This window comes from Labeo rohita, chromosome 15, assembly GCF_022985175.1.
Source record: "Labeo rohita strain BAU-BD-2019 chromosome 15, IGBB_LRoh.1.0, whole genome shotgun sequence".
In the NCBI taxonomy this organism is placed as follows: domain Eukaryota; kingdom Metazoa; phylum Chordata; class Actinopteri; order Cypriniformes; family Cyprinidae; genus Labeo; species Labeo rohita.
The window spans coordinates 33,264,405-33,288,854 of NC_066883.1; the positions used below are offsets into that span (position 1 = coordinate 33,264,405).

Consider the following 24,450-nt stretch of genomic DNA (forward strand, 5'->3'; position numbering starts at 1 on the left):
TTATAATAAATACTGCTGAATGTAACCTTAGCAAATTTACATTTTTCATTCTGACTTCAAATATTTTATATTGACACATTTGTAGAAATTAAAATGAGCTTTTTATTTATTCAAATTTGACAATTTTGTGTCAGCAGCTGATTGTCAATTTTCTATTTTAATTGTCAATTTGGTATTTTTCTGTTATTTGCTATTTTTATTTATTTATTTAGTTGCTTACTTACTAAAATATTCAATCTTTGAATTCTTTGATTTATGTACTTTATGTTAGTTTTGTAAAATGTTGTTTGGGGAAATGAAACTTGAAAAAATGAACTTCAAAATATCTTATATACAATGTGAATTTTTCAAACAAATAATAAAAAACACTGCTGTAACTTGAAAAACTACAGGGGATACAAAGGAAAGTAAGGTAAAGATGGGGGAAATGGGATAAAGGCATGACAGAATGGATTCAACAGCTCATGTATGACACAAGTACATGAACTTCCCAATGCACCACAGCTCTAACACCACATTATTTAACTTTACCACCAATTTTTAGAGATGAAAATATGAGTCACAAGCTGTTAGCATCCCCGCTTGCATTTGCCGAAATCGATTATGAACCTGATACACCATCAACCTCTTCATATATATTTATAGCGCAACGTCATTTATTCAAAACATTTGTTAAGCCTGGTTAACAAGACACACCGGGTATCCCTGGTGGAAACGTTTGGGGAAATTACGTTTAAGACGTGACGGCGTCTGTGCATGCAAGCCTCTTATTAGAGCTGCAGGCCGAGCCAAAATTACGATTAATTTTCTGCAAAAGCAACAGAGCGTTCCAGGCCGACGAGGAGACAGACAGGCCCGGTCACCGAAGGGACCGACCGTAGTTATCCGTCATTTGGTCTGCAGGATCGTGGAGAAATTAAAAGCTGATTATATCCTGCGGGGAGAAGAGGAAGACCGTGGGCCCTCCTGGTCTGCGAGCTAAATTTGATGAATTAGTCCCAACTGTCTGCCAAGAAGAAGGAGGGGGAAACATGACAGAGTTAAGAGCCGTCCTCCATCAAGACCGACGCTACTGGACAATTCATTTGACTAAAAGCTGAGGAACAACATTTTATGCTATTTCAAAATTTTAAAGCCTTCCAAACGTTTATAAATGACTTATGATTTACAGCTGTAAGTCTGAGAGGCATATTAGAAATGCACAACAAGGTATACATGAAAAACATTTCAAACCACAAGCCAAATGCAAAACTACGAAATCTTGTTTTCGTCAAAAGGGATACAAATATTAAAGAGGTAATTGCATTTTTTTTTTTTTTTGGACTTTTGAGTTTCTATCTTACAATTCAGAGTTTAGAAAATGCATAAATTGCAAAAAATAAATAAATAAATACATTTTAAGATATAAACTCAGAGTTGAAAAAAAGCAAAATGCATAAATTGAAAAAAAAAACCTCATAAAACAGAGACTTGCAATTGAGGGGAAAAAGTAAGAATTGGCATATTTTTTTTAGAATGATATAAACTTGCAATTCTGAGAAAAAAAACAACTTTGTGTGATAAAATCGCAATATTTATTTTTTATTCTGTGGTGGAAACAAACAAACAAAAAAAAAAACAGATTTGCATTACTGTACTGTATTTTTGACCAGAGTTGAGAAAAAGCAAAACGCAAGAATTGCAAAAAACTCAGAATTTTAATATATAAACTTGCAATTGAAAAAAAAGTCTGAATTGTGAGGCAAAAACTCAAAATCTTGAGTTAAATCTTGTGATTTACAAAAAAAACAACAAAAAAAAAACAATATTTGGTTATATTTGTTACAATATTATACAATATGGAGTAATGATGCTGAAAATTCAGCTTTACATTATAAAAATAAATTACATTTTAAAATATATACAAACAGAAAACAGTTGATTTAAATTCTAATAATATTTTTGTAATAATAGTTTATATTTTATAATTCTGATTTTTTTCTCTCTTTCTCATTCTGAATTGCAGGGGGGGTACAAATTTTAAGATGTGAAAAAAAAGTTGTGAAAAAAAGCAAAATGCGAGAACTGTGAAAAAAACTCAGAATTTTAAGATTTTAAAACTCGCAATTGAGAAAAAAGTACGAATTGTCTGATTTTTCTTTTTTTCAGAATTATGAGATATAAATCTGCAAATCTGAGAAAAAAGGTCTAAATTTTGTGATAAAATCTCGCAATTGTGTGAAAGTAACATTTGTCAAGTAGCAAATCAGCTTATTAGAATGATTTCTAAAGGAACGCGAACTGAAGACTGGGGTAATGATGCTTAAAATTCAGCTTTGCATAACAAAAATAAATTAAATTTTTAAATATATATAAATAGAAAACTTAAAATTTAAATTGTAATAATATTTCACAATTTTACCGCTGGTACTGTATTTTTGATCAAATAAATGCAGCCTTAGTGAGCATAAAAGGTGTGAACTCAGAATTGAGAAAAAAGTCAAAACAGCAAGATATAAACTCTCAAACAAAAGTCAGAATTCTGAGTTTATATCTTAAAATTCTGTTTATATCTGGCAATTCTGACTTTTCTTCTCAGAATTGCAAGAAAAAAATTTTGAATTGTGAGGAAAAAAAATTCTGAAAAAAGATATAAACTTGTAATATCTTGACAGTCAAATAACCAGACACTGGCTTTCATACGAAACAGCATTCCTCAACTGACAATTTGTCGCTATCGTTGATATAATGAGTTATAGACAAATGCATTATGGGAAAGACGACCTTCAAAAGCTGCATTCACTACAGCACACACGCTTATCTTGATGTAGGACACGTGTGTGATCCTTCAACAGAAAGGAGGTTTTCCACATTATTGCTCAATTCAAAGGTGTCTGCGCCGCTCAGGCAGAGAGCGGGTCTCATTTGGAAGAAGCCTGGGCTCTATTTGCCCGTTCTGATTGGATCAGCAGGAGAAAGAACAAAGAACGGCGGCTTTCTATTGTGCCGCTTTGTATCCCAGATGTCAGAAGTCCAGCGTGCAAACAATAAAGCTTCTGCCACACTGACTACAGCAGTCATTATCCCGAGCAAGGATCGCTGGTTTTGCCCTACTGCAATCATAACTCTAATTAAGAACGATGCTTTGTAAGCACGGAGGTTGCACGATGTTAATTACCAGAGTAGCGCGCTGCGAACACATCCCTAAATGCCACTTGTCATTGTTCTGCGCTGGTACTTGTCACCGTCCCGCCACGAAAACTCTCGGGACGTCAGCGGCACGCTGCCGCTCACCGGAGGATGACATGTTATGATTTAAAACAACTGACTGTCACTAAAAATATACAGTTTAATTTGCATACAAGGCAACGCTGACTTGTTAACTCTAGCTGGCAGAGTTGAAACAAAGTTCACTGGAAGGTGCAAGAAACACCAGGAATAAACCAGAAAAAATATGTATTTTTTTTTCAGTCTGTAAATTCGAGCAATTTCTTGTTTCGAAGAGATCTGGTTCTGAAGGATTACTCAGAGGACCTCACAGGAACAGAAAAAACCTAAGACACTATGAAAGATTTCTGTGTTTCCCATTATTTAGTGATTTGGTTGTAACTGAAGTATCGAAAGATGTGCATCAAAATCTGCAAGTCCAAAGCTGAAAATGTAAGATATTATACACCACTGTTCAATAATTGGTTGTCGGTAAGTTTTTTGCAAGAAATTAATACTTTTATTTAGCAAGGAAGCATTAAATTGATCAAAAGTGACAGTAAAGACATTTTTAAACTTTCTATTTATCAGTGAATTCAACCCTGGATATCAACACTGATATTCAAACTGAATTTCAACAATGATTATAAGTGTTTCTTGAGCAGCAAATCAGCATGTTAGAATGATTTCTGAAGGATCATGTGACGTTGAAGACTAGAGTAAAGATGCTAAAAAATTCAGCTTTGCGTCACAGGAATAAATTACATTTTAATATATATTCAAATAGAAAACAGTTTCTTTAAATTGTAATAATATTTTAATAATAATATTTAACAAATGAGCATAAAAATATGTAAATATACATTTGCAATCAACATTTTTCAACCCCCTTGACCTGCAAGACATTTTGCTGCAAAGAACAAAATGTTATGAAAACAATTCAACAAAGGCATCAGTAAACTACTGAAGAAAGTTTATTAATAGATATTTGAGTAATTCTGAGAACAAAGTTGATAAATAACGAAAAAAATCTTAATTGCATTTGTAAAGAACTGCAGCCTCTGGGGGGTTGAATACTTTTGAATGCTACTGTATATGAATAATATTATCGATTTTTCTTTTATGCCAAAAAATCATTAGGATATTAAGTAAAGATCATGCTCCATAAAGATATTTTGTACATTTCCTACCGTAAATGTATCAAAATTTAATTTTTGATTAGTAATATGCATTGCTAAGAACTTCATTTGGACAACTTTAAAGACAATTTTTTCAATATTTTGATTTTTTGCACCCTCAGATTTCAGATTTTCAAATAGTTGTATCTCAGCCAAACAGCCTGTGTCAATGGAAGCTTATTTATTCAGCTTTCAGATGATGTATAAATCTCAGTTTCAAAAAACTGACTGGTTATTATTGGTTTTGTGATCCAGGAACACAAATGAAGCTTTTTTAAGTTTTTTTGTCTTTTTAGAAAAAGCGCAACATGAACATTATGCAAAATATCTCCTTTTGTGTTTCACTGAAGAAAGTAAGTCAGACTACTTTGAAATGACAGGGTGAATAAATGATGACAGAATTTTCACTTTTGGCTGAACTATCCTTTTACTAGCCTTCATTGTCAGACTACATTAATACCCTGAATGCCATCATATTCCTTACCGACACTTCTATGCATGTAAAGTCATTGGTTGACAGTCAATTTTGCTTGATTGCCAGAGCCGAACCCAGCGCTCTGACGGCTGAGCCGGTTCCAAATCCTGAGGGAAATGTCACAGCGAACAACTCAGCCCCGACAATTAAACATATCGTTCGTACACCATAATTACCACAGATAGACTGATTTGCTAAGCTCCTCAAATGAATTCTGCAGATTATTCACAAATAAATGACAGCACACTGTCGGTATCAGTAAGCAGTATCACTCGAGCTTAATTAAAGCTAATGCATTTTAATAACACCAGATATTTAGATTACACCTCCCATAAGCCTCAGCTAATTAGAAAGCTGATGTACAGTTGACAAACATACAATTATTTAAGCGGCTATAGACTAGAGAACAGAACAGCTTTACTTTGCTTTTTGGCTTCAAAAAATCCGATATCCGTGTTTAAAACCCATTCGGCTGGCTTGCAAACAGCTTGAAACATCTCAACAGTCCTTTCCCAAATTAAACGCTCTCTATCAGATCAAGTGTTGCATCCTCATTAAAAGCACCTGAGAGAGGAAGAGGGTACTTGCCATTCTAGTCTCCCACATAATTGTTCCTGACGAGCAATAATACAAAGGAAAACAACCGCCTGATTTGCATTTCTGCGTTTATAAACAAAGCCCGCAGTCACACCTGAACTCTCGCTATTTCGCTCCAAGGGCAAAATTAACTTTCCGTCGGTGTTCGCTGATGGTATATTATCATAAATTGGCTTATTAGTTGCAGGTTATTGAGCCAAGATAGTGTGTAACTCGCCGCATTTGTGTGGGAAATGAATCACATCTTAATGCGCTTGTGAGATTCGAAGATTAATCAGAGGAGACCGCCCGTGGATGTGACTGCTTTTTTGAGAAGGCCACGAGAAGCCGGAGTCAAAACAAAACGCTGCAAGTCAAGAGAGGGCAATAAAAATGCAGATTTCAAGTCATTCTCTATTGTATTTTTAAATTGTTTGTATGAGATTCTGGTCTTTTCATGTGCCTCTGTGATTTTTAGAAATGGATTTCAAAGTGCTGTTGATAATAATAAGACTTGTATGAAGTTGCACTGCAAGGTTTGGGTCACGGGGCACGTCCAAGAAAATGCGATTAGTATGGAAGAAGAGATCTGGGAGCAGAGGTCAAGGATATTTGAGCCTACACATGCACTTTTTTCTGCTTTTTGAGACCATTTGCTGTACATAATTCATGTAGAGAGAGTCTAGGTGGTTGCGAGTGAAGTGTGAACAGCATTTCAAAACAACCAATACAAAATGTATTTATAACATGATCGAATCAAAAATTCACCCTCACACTCTTAAAACTAAAGGTTCTATAAAGGCTCTGAATGTTTTATTTACACACAAAAAGTATTCTCAGAGCTTCATAACATTGCGGTTGAACCACTGATTAGAGTATTTTATTGACGTCTTTCTACCTTTTCTGGGTCTGAACATGGTAGTTGCATTGCTGTCTATCCAAGCTCAGAAGATGAACAAAGGTCAAAAACGTAGTGTTCAAGATGTATGGACTGCTTCTTTGGTCCATTTTCTAGTCTGACTTATGCTTTTGTTGTGTGAAAAACAGTGATGTTTGCAATACTCTGCAAAACACTGAATACATTTTTCATTTAAGATTTGGTTGAAGCAAACATGTTTTCACCTAATCAACTTTGGTTTTCAGTCAATAAACTTGTCAAAACAGGATTAGAATCAAAAAAGCTTTGAAATCTGAAAAGAAATTAATAGTTAAAAGGGGAAAATACTGCCATCATTAATTCACCCTCACACTCTTAAAAATAGAAGTTCTTTATTGGCATTGATGGTTCCAAGACAAACCTTTAACATCCATGGATCTTCATAGTGAAAAAATAATGTTTAAATGATTAAAAATAAAGAAAACCATGGTTCTTCTAAAAACTGTTTACTCGAAGGTTCTTTTAGGAAGCCAAAATGGCTCTTATACGTGTTCTTTTAGGCCCAAACTTTTTAGGATATTAAGTACAGATCATGTTCCATGAGAATATTTTGTAAATTTCCTACCGTAAATATATCAAATTTTAATTTTTGATTAGTAATATGCTTTGCTAAGACAAATTTAAAGGGATAGTTCACCCAAAAATGAAAATTTGATGTTTATCTGCTTACCCCCCCAGGGCATCCAATATGTAGGTGACTTTGTTTCTTCAGCAGAACACAAACAAAGATTTTTCACTCAAACCGTTGCAGTCTGTCAGTCATATAATGGCAGTCAATGGGATCCATGGCTTTGAGAGTAAAAAAAAAAAAAATTAAACCCTGCGCCTCGTGACGATACATTGAGCTCTGAAAAACCGCAATTCACAAGCGCGTATTGAACCATGGATGTCGTAACAAATGGTCCGATATTATATTGAGTATTGTGGCATTCCTAGTTGAATCACTGATGTCACTTGGAGTATTTTAACAATGTCCTTACTACCTTTTTAGACCTTGAACGTGGTAGTTGCGTTGCTGTCTATGCACGGTTAGACAGCGCTTGTATTTCATCATTAATATCTTAATGTGTTCTGAAAATGAAGGTCTTACGGGTTTGGAATGATATGAGGGTATGAGTAATTAATGACAGAATTTTAATATATGGGTGAACTATCCGTTCAAAAAAAATATAGTGTACAAGATGTACGGACTCACTTATGCTTTTGTTGTGTGAAAAACACCCTGCAATATTCTGCCAAACATCTCCAGAGAGTCATACAGCTTTGAAATGACATGATGGTGAATAAATGATGACAGAACTTTCACATCGGATAAACTATTCATTTAAGATTTGGTTGAAGCAAACATGTTTTTTTCATCTGGCCAACTGTGGTTTTCAGTCAATAAATGTGTCACTTAAATTTACATTTAAAAAAAAATAATAATAAAAAATCAATTTTGATCTCCTTTCGTGTTCTCAATTCATTTTTCAGCACTTATTTCTCATAAACCAAATCACAGATCCACATATTCATTGTTCTGCTGGTTGCTTTAAGAATAAATAGATAATACAATAATTAAGCCATTTTATGCATGTTTAAATAAGATCTTAATGACCTTTAATAAGTTTAATATATCTATATCTCAAAGAAACTTTCCAAATGCAACCTTGGAGGATCAAATTGAATTGATGCAAAATGAATGAAACAATCAATTTGAAACACGATTAAAAACGCCACCACAGATCAATGTGCCTCGATTTCCTATACACAACACACTGCAAACTGCAAGACTTTTTCTTATTGCTGCTACCGCTGTTGTTGTTAATATTATTATTACAGTGTTCTTTTCAGACAACAAAAGCAACAAAACTAGCATCTCCATGGGCAGTACAAATCAGAACAAAAACATTTGTTCAATTTTGACTTCAGTTGTACGTCTTCATGTGTTCATTTATTTCTCCAATGACAAAAGCAAAAAAATAGCAAAGATATGAAATGACCCATGGTGTTACAGATATACATTGTATGACCCCTGCCCTGTTCATTCTTCACATCTCTCCTTATGTCCACCTTTCAATGAGTGCATTAGACGTGTCCAGAGGCAAGCGTCCTGCTTAATGTTCCACCGGGTTATTTCTCTTTTGCTTTCAATTACAAAGACACAGCAGCAACCCAACTCTTTCTTTAAGAAGGCGCCACACACACATTTCTGTCTCCTGCAGGTTGATATAGATAGATATCCCTCCCTGTCGAGCCTGAATCTACATTAGGTCATTTCAATAAGTGGAGAGGCCCCAAGGCATTGGTCAGGAGCTGGGGTGGAGGCAGGCCTCCATCCGTCTTAGTTTGACTCTGACTTGCTGACACGCGGGCAGACGGATGGGGGGGCCGGCGTAGCCAATCTCAGTTGTGTTTGTTATAATACTACATTAAGGGGCCTAATAGAGCATGTCAGGAAATATTGAAAGCATCACAGAAGGCGGAGTGTTTTGCTGAAGTATGTTGTGGATGAAAGGATTCTTTTTGTTGTTAAGGAAAAAGGGGGAGGGATGACAGGAACGGTTTCAAGGTGAATGCTGACCTTGGGCGTCTATGGTGGGACGCTTTCTTTGGAGAACAGGTGGAGGGTGTGGTTTTAGGGGAGTGGTTTTGGATAAGGGTGTGGCTTCATTTCATAAGTCACCAACTGGAAATTGCATTGAAAAGAATTACTGACTTGCAACTTTATGCAAAAAAAGTAATCACAAAGCACCAGACTGAAATAATGACTGGTTTAAAAAAAAAAAACAGATCTCAAACACTGTGAACTAAACCAATTAAAATATTTTTTTGTTGACTGAAAAATCTAAAATAAAATACAAATATCAAAAGAAAAACAAAAACAAAAAAACTAAATTATAGAAATAAATTATAGAAATACTTAAAAATTATCAAAATAATAAGCTAAAGTGAAATGTAAAAAATGTAAAGCTGAAATAAATCATAGAAATATTTTAATAAAAATAACAAGCACATGGAAAATCATTGAAATTAAAATAATAAAAGCTAAAACTAATAATAGAAATATACAAAAAACAATAAAACAACAAGTGCATAAGAAAATTCACATTTGTTAACTGAAAAATCTGAAAATAAAATAAATATCAAAAGAAAAATGTAAATAAAAAATACTAAAACTGAAATAAAAAAAATTAAAGCTAAAATAAACTATAGAAATACTTAAAATAAAAATAAGTACATGACAAAATTCATTGAAATTAAAATAAAAGCTCAAACAAATAATAGAAACACAAAAAACAACAAAAGGACATGAGAAAATTAAATGAATTAAAATTTTGGACTGAAAATTAAATATATATATAAATATCAAAAGAAAAACAAATAAAAAAAATTACTAAAACTGAAAATCGTAAAAATGTAAAGTTAAAATACATTATAGAAATAAGTAAAATTATAAAAAATAAGCACATGACAAAATTAATTGAAATTAAAATGAAAGCTTAAATAACATAAATATACAAAAAAACAACAAAAGCAAATTAGAAAATTGACATTTTTGTTAACTGAAAAACTGAATTAATACAAATAATCAAAGAAAAAAATCTTAAAATAATACTTAAAATAATAGAAAAGTACAAAAACACTTAAATTATAAAAATAACAAATATGACAAAATTCACTGCAATTAAAATAAAAGCTAAAACAAGTCATAAAATATTCACACAAAAAAACAAAAGCACGAGAAAATTGCTAAAACTACAACTGAAATTAAAATAAAAGTTTTTTTTATATTAAAAAAAAACAATAAAATGACAAAAGCAAATAAATTAAAAGTAAAAAGAAATTGAAAAATGAAAATACATAGATAATACCAAAATAACACTGTCAAAATCTAAGTCAAACAACAACAACAACAACAAAAATCAGAATTATTGTCTGTGCACTGAAAAAAATCAGACTAAAGTCAAGTTAAACACATTTTTTATAGGCTATATTTGTAAAATTGAGAAAGTGCAATGAATAAATAAACAAAAAAAGAAGAAAACATTTCGGTCCATTGCTTTCTTCTTCTGTAAACATGAAACCAAATGTACGAAATACATTTTCGCCTATTTTGTTTGCCTCTTTCTGTATAGTCTTTACTGAAGAACACTGTGTCATTATTTGATTTCATTTCTCAACACCAGATAGTTCTGGTACAATCTATCTCGAACAAACCCTCCTCTAAATGGCTTGTAAAACAAAATGATCACTTAACATGCAGGCCAGACAGTCTCTTGGCCAGAATACACTCTAAACAGGGCCAAACTAAATGTCGCAAGTCAAAAGTCTGGCTACGTGACACTGCTGGACTGTTTACAGAGGTGTCGCTCAAAAACACAGTCTCGTGGGGGGAAGCTGGCCAGTAGTAAAATAATAGCATCCCTGCCAGAGCCTGTCGGGATAGGTTGGGTGATGTACACCGGGGGTAATTACAGACAAATGGCAGGATGGTCCCATCAACTCACTCTGAGAGGAAAGAGACAGAGGGGGGACATTAAAACCAACCATTAACAAACAGAAATTGACGTCTGTCCGGAACCTCAGGGCACTGAACTATTTGTCAGACAGTAGAACATTCATTATAATGACAAATTTTGAGTAGCAAGTGTCATATGATGTTCCATTAAGTGAGAAAGGGGAAATATTGGAAGTGTCTGGGACACAATCAAGCATCTTTGTGTCGGAGCCAAAGATGGATATTTTACCCACAATCCTCACCTGACCTTTAACCCAAACCTTTGTTCTTTGTTAGTTTCTGATTTAAACTCATGCAAATGGCCTGAGAACAATTTCCAAGTCAATCAGTCACTCACCTACACTATTGACAAGTCGCATCAATAACCTAAGGACCCGTATTCAACCAAATGCACACTCTGATCTGGATGCATGCTCCTCGATTCATCTTCTTTTGTCTTTGTTTGGTCTTTCACAAAGCATTAAATCTCAAAAGCTGAAGCATTCGTCTAAATCAAGCTACTTATCTTCTTCTTTCACACAAGGCAGTTTACAAATGCATGCAATATTTAATTCCATGTTAGAAGTGACAAACTGGATGTTCAAAAGTTTAAGGTTGGTACAATTTCAAATCTCTAATGCTCAGCAAAGATGCATTTATTTGATTAAAAATACTTTTTTTACTACTATTTTATATTTTAATATACATTTAAAATGTAATTTATTTTCTTTCTTTCTTTTATTTTTTATGACTGACTCCACATTTTAAACAGTGGTGTATAAAGAGATGTTAGCTCAACTCAGCTAGTCAGTTGGTTATAAAAAATTTAACAAATTAAATGTCTTGTATTACCCCGAATGGATTTATTTTGTGATAATGGGTAACTAATCCACATTATTCACCAAACAAATACATAAAATAGCATGAAATATTGAGTTAAAATAATTTTACTCTATTACAAAAACCCAACGCTGGGTGAAATATAGCCAAACTGAGCGACTGGGTTGTTTTGACCTATCAGTTGAGTTAAATGTTTAACCCGACCTTCAGTTTTAACTCAACTATTGCTTAAAAATCACTGTACACTGTAAAAAATAAAAAACACAATTTGTTCAGTCAGCTTAAAATAATTTGTTACCCTGCTGCCTTAAAATTTTAAGTTCAGTCTACTAAAATAAGATTAGTCAACTTGAAATTTTAAGTTGTACTAAGTAACAACTTAGATATTTGTGTTTGCTAAACTTAACAGATGAGGTAAGTAACCCAGCTGCCTTAATATGTTAAGTTGATTCAACTCAAATATCTAAGTTGTCACTTAGTATCATTTAACATTTCAAGTTGAATAAACTTTTTTTTTTTTTGAGTTGAATGAACTTAAAATTTTAAGGCAGCCAGGTTACAAATTATTTTAAGCTGACTCAACAAATTGTTTTTTACAGTGTATTTCTTGCTTAAAATGATCTCAAAATAGGTTGCAAAGTGCCATTTATTAATATATTAAATAAATTAAGACTTATTAATAAGTAAATAATAAGTTAATAAATAATAATTAAATAATATATTTTTTTTTAATTATTATTCATAATAGTAACACTTTATTTTACGGTTTCTTAACTAGTTGCTTATTAGCATGCATATTACTAGAATTTTAGCTATTTATTGGTACTAATTAAGCACATATTAATGCCTTATTCTGCATGACCTTATTCTACATCCCTAATCCTACCCAATACCTAAACTTAACAACTACCTTACTAACTATTAATAAGCAGCAAATTAGTTATTTATTAAGGAAAAAGTCGTAGTTAATAGTGAATAAGTATTACCTATACCTACCTATTCTTAAGTGTTACCTTAATAACTGTTTAATAACACCTTTTGATTATTGCTGATGCCTCTAGTAATTATGTGTCTGTTTTTTAATTTAGAACCTATTTTGGGTCCATTTTAAAATTTGGGGTAATTTTTAATCAACATCTGAGTTAAATAAAACTACCCAAAAGGTTGGGTTAAACATTTAACCCAATGGCTGGGTCAAAACCACCCAATAGCTGGGTTTGTCCATATTTCATCCAGCACTGGGTTGTATTTAACTCAGCATTTTTAGAGTGAAGAAAGAGACCAGAGTGATAGAAGACACTGGACAACAAAAGTCTAATCAGTTATTTAGGACAAATCAAGCAGGTCACGTGAGTCAAGCTTGCCAGCCTGGTCTCATTGTTTATACGTAGGTATTAGTTCATAACGTTTAGAAGCACAAAACATACATTTTTGTATGTTTTTATTGATGCTGAAACATACAATTTCAATGTATTTTAACATTTATGTAAAATTGGTTATGTATTATTAGCTAAAAAACAAAATATTTACCAATCTTTTATATCATTGAGATATAATTTTATTGTTAAGCGATTTCAAGTTTTAGACCCCTTAACCTACCCCCAAACCTAAACCTACCCATTTTATAGTGATTATAAAAAGAAATAAGACATATTTGACCAGAGTATGCAGGGAAGCGACAATTTTTGTAACAATACAGCATTTTTAATTGTTGCTAATCCTGCTCCTACCTCTAAACCTAACCATAACTATCTCTGTACAGTATAAATAAATACATGACAATCATAATAATTTATTGCAATCACAATTTATTTATTGCAAAAATGTCGAAAGCAGCACCAAAGGTAATCCAAATGACCATGCATTGCAGCCGCAACGCTCTCTGGTGGAATAGAATATAGTTTTGTATGAGGTGCAGAGCAGAATTTAAGTTGCTAATCGCTGAAAATATTATCCAGATTATTATCCTGATCCACTCCGAGAAGGCGTGCATTTCTCATTCAAACACACCTAACCAGAAACACAGCGGCGAAAGCCAGTGAGCGTTCATCTTTCTGTTATTAAAAAGTTTGTTGAAGTGGCAATTTTTTTTATTTGGAACAAGCCATTCAGCACGGGTATTGCTGCTTATGGTTCCTGACTTGAGTTCAGTTCTGTTTCTCGCAGGATTCTGAAGATTTGGATTACAGTGCACAAAAACGTATCTTTTTGTAATTATGTTGCGTTTCGGTGTATTTTATGGTTCTACTGTCAGTCACAGCATGTTGGAGAAAATGCCATTTGTGGCCCACGACACACCAAGTAAATATAACTTAAGTCATGGTTAAACGATCGCAGAAATGTTATTCATTTTAAGGGTTCAAAGCGTAGCATTGTTTAACATCAAAACGATTTGGCAGCAGAAATCACACAGAATGAAATGTTATCATTTTGTATTAAGTAAATGAGTAAGCTTCATTTAATAATGCAATTGAAAACCTAACGCTATTGGTAAGACAACTGAATATAATTAAAAGTTAATGCCACGATTTTAATTATCATAACGATTCATTTGTAAATCTGTATAGTTGTTCATACATAAATATTTTATGTTTTAGGTACCACGTCAGTATTGTAAGTTAAAATGCAGAAAAATGCAGTATTGTACGTTTTAGTGTGTAAAATACATACAAATTTTAATGAGATCACTTTGAGCTTGCATCAGCTGACTCTCAGCTGATCCACATCTACCAATAGGAATACGAGGCCCATCACAGGATTCCCATATAAGATCTATTCAGTATCAATCACCAGCTTTATTACTTGCTCTGGAGCAAATGAACCTCCTCCATCCCCAGCTCCTCCTTTCATCACAGTTAGGACTTGGCTTTCTGATATTCCTTGTTCCTCGAATCAGACTCCTTTTATCTTCAATAATAAACTGCACTAAAATGACATTAATGATATCTGCTACATTAGGTTCTGTTCTGTTTACCCTAAGGTGGTTATTGCTGCTCTCCCTGCTCATTCATGACAGGCTACATGGATGGGCAGGGAGTTTTAGAACAGAACCTGCCTAGAACAGAACCATACCGGCATTTTAAACTGTATGCTTTTGATGATAGTGGTCGTGACTTGTGACAGAACTGTCAATTATACAGTTTAGCATCAATAAACAGAACTATTTGATGAGAATGTTCCGTTTGACCAATCAGAATCAAGTATTTCCAACAAAAACCTCTTCATGTAAACATGCTTTATTCCATCCAACCATAAATGGATGTTTGTGGACTTTCTCCAGGAGCAGTCTATGCATTTTTGGTCCATACAAACATTTCAAATCTTTTGCATGAACAGTTCTATGCAAACTATAATGCAGTACTTCAATGTTGGTACCAACCCAGCAGCTGATTAAGGTTTGCATCTGACCGCCCGTTGTTCTTTAAATATTGCTGACCTTGAGAAAAGTGTGTGTTGAGTGGTTTGGATTTGATGGATGACTTATCAGTTTGCACAGTACACCTGTCACATCAAACTCTATTGTCTCAAATAAAACTGTGATTCACTGCCGTGGCCATGTTAGCATGTGACTGCGAGTGGTGGATGAAAGCTGAAGCATCACTGTAAGTCTAATTTCAAAAACGCCAACCTGGCAACAAACAGCCTAATGGAGTTTTGATCAGATTTGAGACCAGAAATTTACATGAAGATCAAACTGGCAGCAGGAATCCAAACTCAATCATTGGTAAACAGTAAATGGTATCCAACCAAAACATGCAAGCGGGTAACTGAAAAGCAACTGACCACAAAACCCAGTATGCAATGTTTGAAGGCTTTGTAGAAACTAGTTGCCATGCCAACAAACTGGGAAAAAAATATCACAGAGCTAGACCGCTATGTCATTTGCACTACAAACTGGCAGAGTGACTAGCCGAAGTGTCTCCTCAAACTGGCAGCGAGTCGGCTAGTTAAGATTTGGAAAACAGTGTTAGTCATTATAATTCGGAGTTAATGTTCAGTGCATTGCTATTATGACAGTTGATTGTTATTGCAGCAGTTAGGACATTCATGAGCGCCAGTTGGCAGAGCTATTGTGTACGCGTTGCGTTTGCGATTAATTATAAGAAAGACGATATGCAAATATTTACTCTAAGCCAATGAGAAAGAGTCTGTTATCAAAATATAATGGGAGTAGATTTGAGTATAGATGAGTGGAAGATGTCCCCAGACTAAAATTAAGAGACTATCCATAATACCCTAGTGATAAACCCACAGAAATGAACAATTCTATCAATCTAAGTTTTTATTGAATGTAAGTATTGTATATTTATGCGTCACATACACTACCAGTCAAAAGTTTTTGCACAGTAAGATGTTTTCTCTTCTGCTCACCAAGCCTGCATTTATTTGATCCAAAGTGCAGCAAAAACTGTAAAATGTAAAAATATTTTTACTATTTAAAATAACTGGTTTCTATTTGAATATATTTTAAAATGTTATTGATTCCTGTGATTTCAAAGCTGAATTTTTAGCATCATTACTCCAGTCACGTAATCCTTTAGATTCATTCTGATATTCTGATTTGCTGCTTAAAAGCATTTATCATCACTATTATTATGTTGAAAACAGCTGAGTAGAATTTTTCGGCTTTCCTTGATAAAAAGAAAGTTCAGAAGAACAGCGTTTATCTTAAATAGAAAGATATTGTAACATTATAAATGCCTTTATTATCACTTCTGATCAATTTAAAGCATCCTTGCTAAATAAAAGTATTATTTCTATCATTGACTCAAAGCTTTTGAATGGTATAGTGTATAATGTTACTAAAGGTTTTAATGATGATTTTTGGATCTTTCTATTCATTAAAAAAAAGGACTGTTTTAACTGTTTTAAATAATAATAATAATAATAAAGTTTCTTGAACAGTAAATCAGCATATTAGAATGATTTCTGAATGATCAAGTAACACTAAAGTCTGGAGTAATGATGCAGAAAAGTTAGCTTTGATCACAGGTATAAATAACATTTGCATTATTTTTCTTCCACCCTTGTCCATAACAGTTAATTTATTACATACAATAGATAAACTAAATAGGTGTCATTTCCAACCTTCATCCAGGCCAGTTTGAACTTTTCAAACACGGTTTCATCAAGCACACATTAAAAGTTTTGTTTTGACAAGTTTTCTAGTTAAAAATTGCAGTTGAATTCAATTGCATTCAAACACAGTTCTGCTATCTCAGTTCAAAGTCAGGAATTGAATTGGAATTTAAAGGTATTTTCAGTTTAAATCTGAACACTGAAGAACTGAAGACCCTGGTAGAAATGCTGTCTAGCACAGGAGTTAAGCCTCATTTGACACATTTACTGTGGCGTGAAGCACAAACCACCGCAGACGGTGCACACATGCACTGTGGAGTCTACGCTCAACGTGTTCTCAGAAATGGCACATAGCAGTACAAACAAAAGCTGTTCTGCAAGAAGCAGCAATGAGAAAAATGCTTTTGACCGACCACGTTTGTGCTACGAATATGAATTGCACAGCTTGTTAAGAAGAGGTGGACTATTAATTTTCTAAAACAGGTGAATAGAATCTCATAAATTTTCAAGTCGACAAGAGACTTGGAGGTGGACCTAAAAGAAATCACATTGTAAACACAAAACAATGCATTAAAACTACTCTGAACAACATCTAATTTAACAGGAGGTGCAAACAAACAACTGAGGAAAAATTTGCAATTACAAGCACATTAGAAACATTCAGCATCATCATGCACAACTAGTCTGTAACGGCACAGCTCATTGTGCAAAAACTGCATTACAATAATCTCCATTTTTATGGTAAAACTGACATTTTTAATGCCTGGCAGAATAAGAGACGTCATTGAAAGTAAAGTGGCTTCTTTCAATTCGTGCCTGACTGTAGAAAGAGAAAAGCACCTACTGAAGTGACCATTTGAAAAGACCCCCCTCCCTGCCCACCCGCCTCCCCCTCCAGAGACCGAGATGAGAAGCGCTGGCTGTACTTCACATGGGCCACAGGAAAGTCCTGACTTAAAAAGCACATTTAAGAACCAGTGAAGATGAAAAACACCCCAATTATCTCCCCAACCCCCCGCTGAGCCCCAAGCTGTTTTATGACATTAAAACCTGCTAAATTATGAAACACCACACGGCTGAGGATACAAATGAAAAACCGGGGGCTTCTTTTTCAGAATAGTTAGTGTTTGTAGAGTGTCCGCTGATGCTGTTATGATATTCTCAGCGCTTAGTGTGATGACTTTGCAGTCACATCCCTCACAGTGATGCTGTGGGGCGCGCCAAAGGCTACGATAAACTACAAGCGGATAATGACTAGGATATATCAGCTTAGAGATTTCATACGATATGCGCTGAAGATTTTTGTATGAACTATGAATAACACTATGAATAACATAATGAGCATTTGTTAAATTAATTCCAATTAATTATTAATTTGTATATATTAACAACTAATTGCTTTGCATTTCATAACCTGACATTAAAAAATGTTAATTTCTACTAAGCTTAGCATTAGGGTTACTGGGGTTCACCCAAGCATCACTGGTTCTTGTGTTTCTCATCATGATCAAACATCACTACTATATGACAGCCTTGCCAATAAATCATATTTCTTTTGAGAACTGCAGCAGATTGTATAGTCCTTTTTTGCATTTCCAGTCTCTGAATCGTCTGGAAGAATGTTCTTCTAGAAGAAGATGTACTACTTAGATTTGCTTTCAAAAATTAATAAATTCAGCGAGTATGCATTAAATTGATCAAAAGTGTCAGTAAAGTTTATTTCTACTTTTATATAAAGTAAAAATAATAAAATCTAAATAAAATTCTTTTAAACTTTATATTCAAAGTAAACAAAAAATAGGCAGCACAACGGTTTTCAACATTGATAATGATAAAAAAAAAAAATGTTTTTGAGCAGCAAATCAGCATATTAGAATGATTTCTGCAGAATCATGTGATACTGAAGACTGGAGTAAATATGGTCAAAATTCACTTTGCATTACAAGAATAAACTACATTCTTTAAAATATTCAGATAATATTGTTTCACAATATTTATTTGAATTACTGCATTCAAATAAATGCATCTTAAGTAGTTTTAAAAAACTTTTTACAAATCTTACCAACCCAAAAACCTTGAAATGGTAGTGTATGTGAACACTAAGAATGATATAAGAGTATTTTAGGGAACTAGTTAGGGTCAGGGACATTGCAAATTCTGCCTAAAGTAGAAGAATGTGTAGTCGTGTACATTATTATTTAACTACAACTGCCTGGCTATTTCTCACAAAGAACCTTGAGGTAACATTGTGTTTGCCTGTTTAAGGTCTTGATAGAATATGTAGCTCTTCTCTACATCAGGGTGAGCGCTACGATCTGTCAGGTCTTCCCACCAGATTACACACTTACACAGAGGTCAGGAAACTGGGTCTCTGACATCTGTCACGCACACTGGGCTTCCTGTGGACAGCGGTACAAGACAGGAAACAATTCAAGCAAACCTACCCAGAGGACATCTGATCACATCCACATGCGCAACAAATAATCTATCTCCACAATTCCCCAAAGACAGAGTGCGAGTGAAGAGGAGAGAAAAAGAGAGAGAGAGCGAGATTTATTAACAGCCATGGGCTATTCAGGTCTGCGGTTGTTCAACGATAAGTCCGCTGATAACCAGTCATTTCCTGAGAACGGAGCATACAGTGTGCAGCGCTTTTGTGGAATTGTAAAATTTCCATTTCCAATTCTAAATCCTTAGACACTGTGCGATATTTAACCCCCACGGTCTGGGCAGACAGTATCAGCCCGTCCCCACTGGCTGCAGCGCGCAGTCTAAAATCCAATTTCTGTGATAAGCTTTAGATTTGCCATGAGGACTGGAGTTGTGTTCCTTTTTGGATTGTACGCGTTTATCCAAGAAAAGGGCAACGGAGACGGATCGGAAGTGGAAAGGGGCATGGGGCCACGTGGGTGTGGTATGCAAGCGCAGACAGGTGTAGAATGACGATACTATTCATGTTCACACTCATTCGCTCAAGAACAACCTCTTGATCCCCAAACACTGTCCCTGACCAGCATTGGAAAAACTACTTACGGGCATAATCCACATGCTATGGACTTGAGATAAGCTTAAAATTGTCAATCTATCAGAGGTTAATATGGTTTTACGCAAAGAGTATGTTTGTGAAAAGAGTAAATCACTTTCTTATGGACACTGTCAATGAAGAAAGGTCCCCAAAGTGTTGCAACAAAGTTGCAGGCAAACAGTTATATATAATTGTATATAATTAGCCATTTTCACACATGAAGCACAACAAATTACAGCAAAATAGCCTGATTAATTTTTCCGGTTACAACATGCAACTTCTTTGCATCTTTTATCTGTGTTGCTACCATTCACACATTTATATCTACACATTAAAATGCAGAAGATATCATTTTGGAAATTAACTTGAAACTATATCCAGTTTGATATTTCTTTCCACTACAAAGACAACTGTAAATTTCACATCACAAGATTTTTACATTTACAAGGAGTAAATGACATGAAGTAATTGTGTCAGCAGATGCTGACAATATAGCGTTTTCACCTTCTGTGTGTTCAAACCAATAATATTATGACTTTGTCTAAATGTAGCATTAATACAGAATGCTTCCACCAATGTTACAAAACAATAATGTCACCAAGGCTCACCCCAATTGGCCTGACGGGGGCGCTACAGTAATCAAAACTACGAAATTCTTCATGACCCCTAAATAGTCATTCGCATGTTCAAGTTTCTAATGTCGTTGGAATCCTTGGCTCACTCCGGACAAAACCTGATGAAAATTTTAGGCCATTTTTGATTTTTTTTTAAAAAACCTACTTTTGCAAACTAGTTCTAGGTTTTTCACCCAATCAGAACCAATCCAGTGTAGAAAGATTCTCTGGAGAGTGAATATTAATGATTAACAAAAAGAAGAACTTTCGACTCATTCGACTCAAATTTTTCTTTGAACTAGCCCTAGGTTTTTTAGTCAATCCGGAAAAAAACACTGCAGTACAATTCTCTGAAATCTCTAAGTATTTTAATTATAATTATAATAACAATATATAACAATAATTATTTTTAAAAAAATTATATAAAAATGATATATAGCTGGCACTATACCAGTCATAAGCATTAAAAACATAATATTTCTATGGTAAATTACCTGGATTTGTCAATAATTTGCTACATAATGTCTCTTTTTCATCTGTGCTTAAATGCCTTAAAGCATTTTAAAGTAATCGCTGCTTGCATCTATATTGCAGTTAATACTTTTATTCAGCAAGGATGTATTAAATGGATATAAAGTGATTTGATGAAACATTTATTTTAAATTTTAAGAATATTTTACAATTTTATAAGAGACTTTTTTTTTTAAATATTTAAAAATCTTTTCGGCTGCAAACGTTTTTATGTTAGTGTGCAATACAAAATTCAAGGATTGCTTGTACATAAACTTATATTGCACAACATTTACTCAAAATGCATTACAAAAATGGCCAAATGGCTAAATATTGGCCACTATACGAGACATGAGCTCTAAATTGGAAAAACAGCATTACAATTACACCAAAGTGGCTGCTGGATTTATCTAGAATTAAATAGCTTAAACAAAATTGTACAATTACAAGTGGGTGTCCACATCGTTTTGGCCGCATAGTGTATGTGAGATTACAAAATTATATTTCCAAACACCACCAGCCAAGCAAAGTCTGTTCCGTCACGCATTTCCTGTCAGACCTCCTGCGGACTTACACAGAGTAGAAAGAAGAAAAATGAGATAGAAGAAGAGATGGCAATCTAGCGACTTTGGCTCCGGTCCAGAACTGTCTATCGAGCAACGCTGTCTAGAAATTGGCATGCCAGGGAAGAACTCACTGAGGTGAATCACATGACATTATGGAGGTCACGCATGGGTCCAGCCACCTAAAGAGCCCAGATACAAGCAAGAAATAGAGTATTTTACAGACCACTGGTCCACCTGCTTCCTTCAGAACCCTCAAATTCAGTTTTTAATCGAAACCCATGAGTAATACAATTCATAGGACTTAAAACTAGTCACACTTTACTGAGCTGCCAAAGACCTCTGGAGAGGCACCAAAAGAGGCCACCAAAAAGTACTTTATCATCAAATGAAGAGTGTGCTGGAACGTTGAATTTTAAATTACAGCACCTGGCTGGATAACAATGCTAAATGAGATCAAATTGACAGCCCGAATACCTTAGAGACCGTATGTCTTGCGTGGTTCACACATGCACACACATGCAAATGTCATGAGAGGCTATACAATCACTTTGGCGGCATCTGTTCACTATTTTTTTTTCCCTCTCAAAGCATGAATTGTTTCATACTCTCACAAAGAAAATGAAATGTTGATCTCTGATGCCTTGATTAGAAAAGATTCACAAAAGCAAAGCTCAACATCTCCTCACCATCGATTTTAATTTGAGGCTTGATTACATATACAATGAACTGTAGCGGGTCACGCTTTCTGTAATTTGAAATATTTTCAGCTTTATTGAAAGACCGCACTGGGTTGATTTCTCTTGGGCATAGCGCAGCATAGTACAAAAGACTATATTACAAACACTGGATTAAACAAACGTGGCACGTTGAGAGCGATGATTAATTCATGGTGGTATTCTCCGTTTTATACATTTATGAAGGACGTTACCCGTTAAAAATATATTTATGTATTCCGAGCACACCTGGCTCTTCTTTGAAACTTTCAGCAGGGGACGGCTCTCACTTCCAAACACTGTTCACATGCTCTGTCTGGGGTTTTACAAACACCAAGTCTCTTTTAATAGCCCAAAAATAGATTGACGTATCAGATAATTTAACTAGGAACAAAATTTTAACATCAAAACAGGAATTAAAATGGAAAAATTCTCTGAACGGGCTAAACACATGCATGCTTTCAGCACCAGAGTCAGCTCCCAATTTCATGAGCTCAAGATATGAGTGGTTTGTGAGAGCCAGACCCCTTTAAACAGCTTTGAAAAAATATTGTAATATTTATATATCAGTTTAACACCCTAACACAGTTTAAAAACCCGACGTCAAAGATTTTACTCTTGGCTGGTGTCACAAAAACCAAAAATGCGATAGATTTCAATGCATTCAAACTTTCATTCATTATAATCACCATTCCAAAAGCTGCATGGCTATTCTGTGGTGAAACCGCAGGCTAAAGCTTTAGCACAATGCCTGTTGGGATTTAATTAGAGTAAAAGATTTGAAAAATTACAGAACATGTGGGTTAAAAGGCTGATCGCCAATAAGCTGTGTGATTGTTCGCTGTTTCAGCAGTCCACCGTTCTGCTCAATGCAAGACTAAGCAAAATTCTGATCTCAGGGCCAAGAGTCTATAGTCCACTTTCTCTGCAGAAGCAATTAGACTTTCAAATGGACTGAAATCACAACTGTCTCATGCAAAGTTTAAAAAGATTGTATTTTGTTATATAATAACAACTGTAGCTATAGTGATTGGTCAATGATCTATATATGCATCATGCATGAAAGTGGTTCAGTTCTTCCCATGCATAATAATATAAAAAGCACACCTAAACCAGTTGATTATATTCAGATTTTCCAAGATCAACATATCCAATCAACCTAAATCAATCTAGATTACATTAAGACACTAGAAAAAGCTCTTTTCACTTTCAATGCATTGTACTTGTATTAAATGCAGAATGAGATCATCGGCATCCTTCTTAAGGCTGATACAATGAATTCTAACACATGAGAGCATTTTCAATTTCTAATATTTTTTTTTTTTTTTTGCTCAAAACGTCTCTGTTGCATGCAATACATATCCAACAGAAAGTTCCCTCATGCACAAAACCCTTCAAGCTGATTCAGACACTTTGCATTAAACTTACCTATATTCAGAAATCAGATCCGAACACTCAAATGCAAGAAATTATGCTTGCTGACTGCAAGGCTTCAGTGCACAAAACGCAATAAAGAAAGAGAATCTCTTACCCACTTTCCTGATCACAGACGATGCTTGATAATTCCAAGAACAGAAGTCAAACTACTCTTCCATCTCTCCAATGAGCCGTGCGTAACTTTCCAATGGATGGTCAGCACCTGGAGATTTACATGCGCTGGGAAACGAAGGTGAGCTTTAGTTTACGGCAGTTCAGCCACACAGAAAAAGAAGCGAGACGAGCACCGGAGTGTACCGGTGGATAGTGTCTTTAGCCGCGTTCTCACGGGCTGCTGATGCGGTGCGTGTGCGGTAAAGCTTACAGATCTCTCCACGGACTGTCACTGCGCTCTGCTTCCCCGGGTCCTAAAGCTGAACCGCAGCGCCACTGAACTTTAAATGAGTTATTGCAATGCGAGCATTGCGTTATATCATGCCGAATACGTCTTCTTTCGTCCATCCTTTCTACAATTAATTTACCCAAATGTACAAAATACAATCAAACTCTTTTGACTGATTTGATTTTACCGACAGGATCGGTCTTACAAAAAGTTACAAGCTCAAAGCTGTTAAATATAATAAATAATAAACAGGATAGCTAATGCTCCGATATAAATCAAAGTAACAGTTTTATGGCTTTTGGTTGGTGTCTCGCAACTTTGAGGAAATATATGGATTGTAATTTAAATACAAAGTTGTAATTAAAACAAGAAATTACTTAATCCAGTATTTCCACTTTAAATGATCGTTTAATTTGTTTTGTTACTACTTCTTTGTCATTGTGAAATTTACT

General features: G+C 34.5%; 1 protein-coding gene across 2 annotated transcripts in view; it reads right to left on the reverse strand.

The window, feature by feature from the left end:
* The window catches only part of robo1 (roundabout, axon guidance receptor, homolog 1 (Drosophila)), a 343,575-nt gene extending 319,616 nt beyond the window's left edge, over nucleotides 1–23,959 (reverse strand). Inside the window, exon 1 of one of the 2 annotated variants that reach the window (XM_051128853.1) lies at nucleotides 23,711–23,959. The gene's annotated coding sequence lies outside the window, so the exon portion shown is untranslated. The remainder of the gene's footprint in view (nucleotides 1–23,710) is intronic. The other variant, XM_051128852.1, reaches the window with a different exon arrangement.
* Nucleotides 23,960–24,450: the final 491 nt, after the last annotated feature.